Here is a 6000-nt window from a genome sequence, read left to right as displayed (position 1 = left end):
GGCAACCTTGCAAGTTCTTAATAAAAATAACTCATAAGGTTTAGTCACATCAGAAAGGCCATCAAAATGAGTGATCACAAATGTTTGGAAAGGGTCATGAGCTAAGTCAGCATTTAGGATATGCTTTTTAAAAATTACCTTATCTCTTTCATCTCCAAAGAAAAACCAGAAGGATATTGTCACAACTCTGACAATCTCACTCCATCACCCCAAATCTATTAATATCACATTGTAAGGCTTGTGCCATTGTCAGGAGTCCAATAAAATCCCATAGCATTTCTTACTTGTTTTCCTTTCTCAGAGGTATAACTTTTTTCTAATCTTCTTACACACATTCCCACACTTTCTAATGTAGTTCATTCTAGACATATTTTTACCTGTAATTACTTTAGTTTTACTAAAGTAATTAAAGGACATAATTACACTATTTATATAAATAATTATGCTCAAGAGATCAGGTAAAGTACCTCACAGTTCACAAAACTCATTTACACTTTGTTGTCATTTTAAACTTAAAAACCACCCTATGACTTGTTTGGACAGATTATGATGGTGTTTTGTTTTGTTTTTTGGGTTTTTTTTTTTCCATTTTAGGGAGGAGAAAATTGAAGTTTAGAAAGGTTAAGGGAAATTCTCAAGGTTAACAGCACATAAGTGGCAAAGCAATTCTTGAAGACCATGTGTCTGCCTCTAAAACTATGATAACCCTGTACCTATATAAGGGATACACAGCTGGGAAAAAGGGAGAGAGATCGAAGTCTTTCCAAGCATCCCTCAGAAGGAGGTCAAATGACTTACTAAACTCAACATACCATTATACCAAGAACTCCATTAATTACCTCTTCCTTGTTATTCTACCTTTTCTCACTAGAAAATGGCACTTCTCAGGTAAGACTAGTTACATACTTTTAGGAACCAATGCCCTGTTCTTAGCATCTTCTGATACAAAAGTAAAAAGGAGATAAAATATACTCTCCTTTGATTTTATTATTAACACTTTAAGTATCCTTCTTAATTTTTGGATACTTCTGTTAACTTCATACCCCCCCCCCACACACACACACACACTTCCAGGGCTTTCTTATTCTCTCACTATCCAGGGAAACCCAGCTGACCTATCCTCTCTGGGAAGAACCCTACACACTTGCTTTTTGCCATCTTTCCCCATGACATTAGAAAGAGGCAAATAAATGAGTTCACAATAAGACTTTAATGATAGTAATTTGATGAAGGGATTTCTCCTCTGATGGCAAAGGCATTTCTCTTGTGAATCTCTAACGGGGTCACTTCAGACATCAGTGACAAGCTGTGAGGGGGAAAAGGGAAATTATTTGGAAATAGCCTTGCTAGCCACTGCTAGCCCTAAACCTCACCATAAATATTAATCTGGATATTTTCAAGTCTACAACCCTGGGTCTACATAAATAATTCATCTATATTGCTTTAAAATAAAGAATTACATTTCTAGGATGTTTAGACTATTATACTGAAATACCATCTTATTGAAAATACTAAACCATTATTCACAAATAATTACTTTTACTTTCAACATGTTGAAAGAGAAAACTGTAAGAGAGAGAGCAAAGGGATTGGATTCTGTGAAAGTTCCCAGGGGATCTTCCAAGGGAAAGAAAATGGCTCCCTTCTCTGAGCCATGTTAAGCCTTGATTACATTAACTTTTAGAAAATGCACAGAGGAAACACTATTTCAGAGAAGGCCCTGAAATTAGCATATTTCTTGGAACTCTGGTACCTCACGGATGACAGCATATGTCACTGTTAACCTTGTGTTGTTTCTGAACCAGTGTCCAGCACAGCCTCTGAGGCCATCTGCTTTCTGTGGTTATCAGCCCTGAAAACCTGAGATGCTGAATGCCTGGAACACATTTTTCCTACTGCTTTGATTAGAAAAGCACTTCCACCCCAATCAATCTTTCTGTTTTAACTCAAGCATGCATTTGACAAACTTCCTAGGTTTGATTCCTTAGTATACGTGATAGATTTTGAATTCCCAGGTGATGTTTGACATTGGGGAAGTTTCAGTGAACATGCAATAGAATGCTATGAAGTCACATTTGCTTTGCTCCCTACTCATGGGGAAAAGGACATGTACTGAATAAAACCACAAGGGCAGGGATATTAGGAAGCCCTTGTGCTGGTATTTTCCTAGAATTAATGCTCTCAGCATCCTCCTTACTCATCTAGATAATTCTGGTTGTGTAATTTTCCTATATCCCATCCATTATGTTTTCTTGCCTCTTTAGATAGCTCTTTGTGGCTCTGCTAATTGTCTGTGTCTGACAGTTGAGGCACAGCATCTAAAATGTGCTCAAATGGTGAAAACGGAACATTGGAAAACACAGAACTATTCCACACAGATTTATGATTCAAAAGGGTCATCTTTGTCCCAATTAAGCAAGCCCACTTGAAGAAAGATGGCTGAAACATTGTTTTCATAGACTTTTTTTAAAGGTCTCAAAGCTAAAAGAAAAAGAACATAGGGGGAAATACAGGAAGAACATTACTTACTAAGTCATTGCCTTTAGAAATCTTGGAGACACGTATTGAATTGCTTTGTTTCTAAATTGGATGGTGCTCTGTGGAAATCCTGTGACTTCTTTCATGGCCTTCATTCAATTTTATATTGTTTTGAAGGTCCAGGCAGAGACCTGTAATTGGACATTTGGTGAATGCAGAGGAGTGAAATTGTGTCCAAAGTTATTAGCTTATCTTCATGTGAAGAGCAAGGAGAACATTTTATTTCATCTAACTTTTTATAGCAATCAATTAATCCTTTGCTTTAAGGATGACAACAGAATGCCTTTACTCATTCTCATGGAAACATTGACATCTAGTGGGTCACTGCATTAATGCAGGACAGCTCAAAGGCTGGGAAAAATGCTCAGATGTGGGGGATATTCAATATGGTGTGTTCTCTTTAATTTGGCCCCCTGATCTCTTTAACTTCTGCTTGTAATTGTGGATAAGAAATAATAATTCAAAGGAAGTTGTGGAAAACAAACTTAGCATACCTAACCACTAGCTTTCACATAACCCTGTAAATAAATTCTTAATGATTTGAACCAGTGAAGCTTGGGCTGATGAAGAACTCCTGCCTACTGATAATGATAGGAAACTCTTATAGCACTTACTATGTGTCAGACACTGTTCCAAATGCTGTTCATGTATTAACTCACTTAATTATCACAACTTGTCTATGTAGACATTCTTATTAGCCCATTTCACAGAAAATGAAACTGAAATACACAGAGAGAAAATTATTTGCCCAGAGTCACAACACTAGCAGGTAGATTTAAGATTAAACCCCAGGTAGGTTGACCAAAAAGACCATGCTCTGTTATAACTGTGTGGTGCCTCTCAGAGAAGAAATGTGACAGAGATAGGTAGACTGGCAGATAGACCCCTTACACACTGCTCTCAGCATGACCAATTTCTCTAAGCAATCTCTTCAGACTAATTGCTGTCCATGCCTCAGTTATCCAGAATAGTAGCACAACAGATAAACATGCATTACCTAATTGGGAGAGAAGGAGACAGGTGTAAAAATAAGGTAATATGCTTTGAAGCCTTTAAATGGGAACTTTAATGCAAGTCTGAGTTACCAGGATCTTCAAGTTCTATAGCATTGGGCTGATAGCCATTGGGAGTACAAAAGACTAGTACAAAAACACTAAACTTGAGCAAATAATGTCAGTTCTTTGGAACAGGAGATGTGACAGATCTTCCCTATTCTGTAAGACCTTTGTATCTTGTACTTCGCGAAGCTCCTTCAAAACAAACTTCTTGGATTGACTCTCCTGTGGTCTCACTAGGAGATAAAAGTTATAATATCTACTCCCTGACATGCAATTCTCCTGGAGGGCAATGGTATAAGGTTAGAAAACATGATGCATGAACTGGGTTACCAATCCCCAAAGATGTCCCTTAGTCCAGCACTAGACTGTCCTCCCTGCATCCCTCCCAGAGGTTGCTGGGAGATGAGAGGAAGAGGTTGTTGGACAGCAGTAAGCCTTTCTCAGAGAAGCCCTCCCCAAACCCCAAAGCCACAGCTGTGAGAGAACAATGTCCTTTGGAATCCATTTCTAGCTGGAAAAAGAGAGTGGGAGACCTTTGAAAAGCTCTGCTGATTTCCAATGCTTCCTTTATAAACACAGGCATTCTAGTTCTTTGACTTTGCCATGCATCTTTCCTTCTAATGGATACAGTGAAGACTTTAAAAGCATAATCTAGGGATTTTTCCCTTTCTCATTCTCAGCTCAAACACTTAACTAAGCTAGAAATAGTGATTGCTGTCGCCCAAATGTAACTGGGTCTGTTAACATAGAACTTCTAACACAGGTAAAGAGGAACAGACGTGAACATCTATGGATGGTAAAATGTTTTCTCCAGAGTATCCTGATGAATCTAAAAGAGAGGCACACGTGTTTTCCAATTAAGAAAATGCCTGCCGAGCAATGGGTAATGCCATATGTCTGAGCCTCTTAAATGGAAATGAACAGTCAAAAGCTTTTTGCTAAAAAAGAAAACAATTATTTGTGTTTGTGGCCTGGTATTCTGAACTTCCAAAATATCATCCTTGCATTTCCATTATCTCTACTATTATCTTAGGTATATTTGAACTATTTGATGGTGACATTGTAATTCTATAATAATCTAGGAAAATTTTCCATTCTCTACTCTGTCTTCAAAAACACCATGTTCTCATTTAAGAGGAGAACTCAGTGGATTCCCAAATATAGTTTTAAGTGATTTGTGATATTCACTGATGAAGGTCTGTACTTCATACTTTACCACTTCATCAATTTCACCTCAAAAACCCTTACAGGATCAAATTTTAAAAAAGCTTTCACAAAAGCAGAATAAACTCCATATGCTGCTTCACCTTTTCCTTATTCTTTTCTGAGCAATGTGAAAGACTTGCTCAATAAATGTTAAATGAATAATAAAGGTCAGAGAAAGGTCATCATCTCTTTTGAAAGAGGTACATTTCTTTTGAAAGAGGTACATTTTCTTAAGTTCATCAAACAGAATTTTCTAGCTGCAGGGGAAATATGCAGCCATATTAGGAGAGAATTCTGCTTTCATTTTTCTACTCAGACTACAGAATTTTGTTCTCCCAATCTAGATATCTATACATAACAATACTAAAAGGATTCTTTGATGTAATACACTGTAAAAATGGTAGAGTTCATCGCAAAGAACTAAAACTTGCAAGATGAGAATTAGGCATAGTTTATAACACATAGAACTTGACAAAGAATATTAGGTTGGTTATAAGATTGTATAACTCTTTGCTAAGGACCAATGAAGCTTTTTTTTTACCAATGAGATTGAGGGACTGAGTTCTGCTTCTGTATTATTCCAATTCTGTGGGTACCATGTAGCCGTCACTCTACTAGAACTTGTGTCAAGGGCTTTAAAATTCAGACTTGAAGGGCGCCTGGGTGGCTCAGTCAGTTAAGCATCTGACTCTTGATTCCGGCTCAGGTGAGGATCTCAGGGTCCTGGGATCAAGCCCTGCATCAGGCCCCACACTCAGAGGGGAGTCTGCTTGAGATTCTCTCTCTCCCTTCTGCTTCTGCCCCTTCCCCTCTTGTGCTCACTCTCTCTCATAAATAAATAAATCTTTAAAATAAATAAAATTCAGACTTGAATTTTGCCTAGGTACTTGCTAAAACAATAAAAATAATCTATAATGATATAGTATACATATATAATTTTATAATAACTGTAATATAAATGCACAATTTTCAGTACTGGCAAATGCTCAGTGAAATAGATGCTTTCATATACTAACTTCCATTCTGAAAAGTAGTTTGATGTCATGATTCAAGAAACCTTAAAGTTGTGAATTTTTGTCTTATATCTCCTTTTGTAAGAAATTATTCTAATAGAATGATCAGATATGTATAAAAAGATTCATATATAAGAATGTTCTTAGAACATGGTGAAAAGTTTCAAACAACTTATATGTTCATC

The sequence above is a fragment of the Eumetopias jubatus genome, unplaced genomic scaffold (assembly GCF_037043125.1).
Source record: "Eumetopias jubatus isolate StellerSeaLion01/CBP00866 unplaced genomic scaffold, mEumJub1_p1.0 scaffold_1, whole genome shotgun sequence".
Taxonomy (NCBI): domain Eukaryota; kingdom Metazoa; phylum Chordata; class Mammalia; order Carnivora; family Otariidae; genus Eumetopias; species Eumetopias jubatus.
The sequence above is the reverse complement of the archived record's forward strand: the minus strand, read 5'-3'. Positions refer to the sequence as shown.